Here is a 2,622-nt window from a genome sequence, read left to right as displayed (position 1 = left end):
AGTGCTGGTACGCTCAAACCATCTTAGAATGAATTAAGGGAGAATAATTACTTTTGTGCAGAAAAATCAAACAGATAATTTATTCGATATAATTTGCTCAAAATAATTAATTTCACAACATAAGAATTTTTACGATGATTAAGCTATAATTAAAACTTGTACATTGATAATAAAGACAAGACAGGACAAGAAATACACCACACAAGTCAAAAAGATACGGAGAACTGACAAGTTTAATGAACCATCTTCTTGGTCGACTGTCTTGCTTTAGATAACAGAAGGCTACTTTTTCAAACTGATCTAAGTTGACATTTGATTGACGAACTGAGGGTCTTGGTGATGTTGAACCACATGGTCGATTGCGAGGAGATGGCGAAAGAGAAAACGATGTCATCTCTACGGAAGGCTTATGTCTTAAAAGTTTTGGGCATTCGGCATTCCTAAATGAAAGCATTAATTATGGACGTCATCGGCTGATATAACGGCGTTTTATGAAGTTTTAATGGTTTTGAACAGGGACGCCGGAAGATTGATAATCGAGGTTCATATTCATATATTCTTACGCTATAATCCCTAATCACTCTTGATTTCAATAGAAACTAATGAAGTAGAACTTACATTGAAGATTACATTACAAATATGCACAACTAAAACTTGTTATTGTTCAATAGTCTGCAGATGTTTAATCAAACTGGCGAAAATTCAAACTCCAACAAAAGGGGGCAAAGCTTTTGCAAATTCATGTTGCAAAAAAAATGCGTTATAGTTTATACATAAATAATGTAGGTTACAGGTAGAATTCAGAAATACATTTTTAATAATATTATTCTACAAGAATTCCAAAGTTTCCAGATCATTATTTCAAAACAAGCACAGGCTCTTCATGATTCTTTGACTTTGTCCGAATTGCTATTAAAATATTCTAAAGCCATAAACTTGTAAGAAATAGTTTTTTTCTTTAATCGTTTTTTGCCACTGACAACGAAGGAATTTTAAGTACCACTACCAGCAAATCTTTAATATCGTTGATAAAAATATTTTCTAATGCTTCAGTGATAAAATTTTTAATGTAGTGAAATTGTCCTTTTATAACTGCGATTTAAAGTTGGCTTTCAATAGATCTTGTCCTTCGTGACATTAAGTCTGCGTCGAGCCTCATTCTGACGTCATTCAAAGTAGGTGGCATAAATGGTTTCTTGAATGACGTCACAAAAATAACTCGTTCCACTCTTTCCTGAGACTGACAAGGTCCATGAAAAAAGGCATTTTCAGTCACTTTTAAACCACAATAAACATGAACAAATTTGACCATGCTGGAAAATTTTTTCCTTGGATATGCTAGAAATTTTGCACCTAGTTTTATGAACTCCTCAAATTCATTCCCAACTTTTGAATTTCTCGCAGCACAACCGAAAGGAATAGGCATCAAATAAGGATACTCATAACAGCTATTTTGAGTACACTTTGAATCTTCTTGCAAATCTCGTGTGATTGCTTCCTCTTCACTTTCGAAATCAGATTTCTTGTCCTAAAGGAAAAACGTTTCTAGTTATTTTTACACATTTTCAACAACATCATGAACAATTCTCACTAATATATACCACGTGAGACAACAAGCTTACAAACTGTATATGTGATACAGCGATATTTCTTTTCAAAATGTCTTCAGTAGACTCGGTGTGATTATTGAATTGCTTCTGTGTTGGAACCTCGTCCTCGCTAGAGCTTTTATTGTCGTCAACATGCTTGGAATCATTCGTGTTTCCATTGGTCCATGAGCCCTCGTCCAACTTCTTTCAACTACGTTCAATTTAATCACGTCATCTTCAATCTGGCGTGGTTTTTTCTCCTCTGTCATGCTTGATTTTGTTTCACTGTTGGAAGTTTCCTTTTCAATTATTTCTTCTTGCTTAATCCAAGAATTATAATATCTCTCATAAATATTAGAGCATCGTTTAAGAACAAAATATGCAGATACAAAGTTACGGAGAAAAATTAAAACATCTCTAACATTGTCACGGATACTACGAGTGGCGTAACAAAATGTTGATGAGTTGATGACAAACAGCATGCTAAAAACATATACCGATTATATAGAGTACTTAGCTCGCTCAGTCACAAATTTTCAGATGAATCATCTGCGCATGCACAGTCTGCTTCCGCATGCGCATTCGACTCGACCACTGATTTGTATATTAGACTGGATAGCGCATCTATTGCGAAAATTGAAGCCGGAAGATCGATCATTTGCTACTGGCTTCATGGGGGTATCGGTCCCACTTTACTATACTTTTGTACTTCAAAATCACAGTTTTTGCGTTTTTATTCCTTTAACAAACTTCTGATTAAGACAAATTTTTATGACATGTAGAAAAAAACCGATAGATAGTTGACATCAAACTTGGCTTTGGTAAAATTGAGTAATTACGATCGACTTCATTTGAATCCGTATCTGTTGACAATCCTCTTTTTAAATTAGTGTATTGTATAGCGCCATCTTTGATTTTATTGTCGTTCAATGCATTATTATCTAGCGTGATGAGGAACAGTTCATTTTGACGGTAACGATGAAGATTTAGTAACAAGCTGAATAAATAATTACACTCTTATTTATTTAGGTTA

This window comes from Xenia sp. Carnegie-2017, unplaced genomic scaffold, assembly GCF_021976095.1.
Source record: "Xenia sp. Carnegie-2017 unplaced genomic scaffold, XeniaSp_v1 HiC_scaffold_23, whole genome shotgun sequence".
NCBI lineage: Eukaryota > Metazoa > Cnidaria > Anthozoa > Malacalcyonacea > Xeniidae > Xenia > Xenia sp. Carnegie-2017.
Note: the sequence above shows the minus strand (reverse complement) of the source record.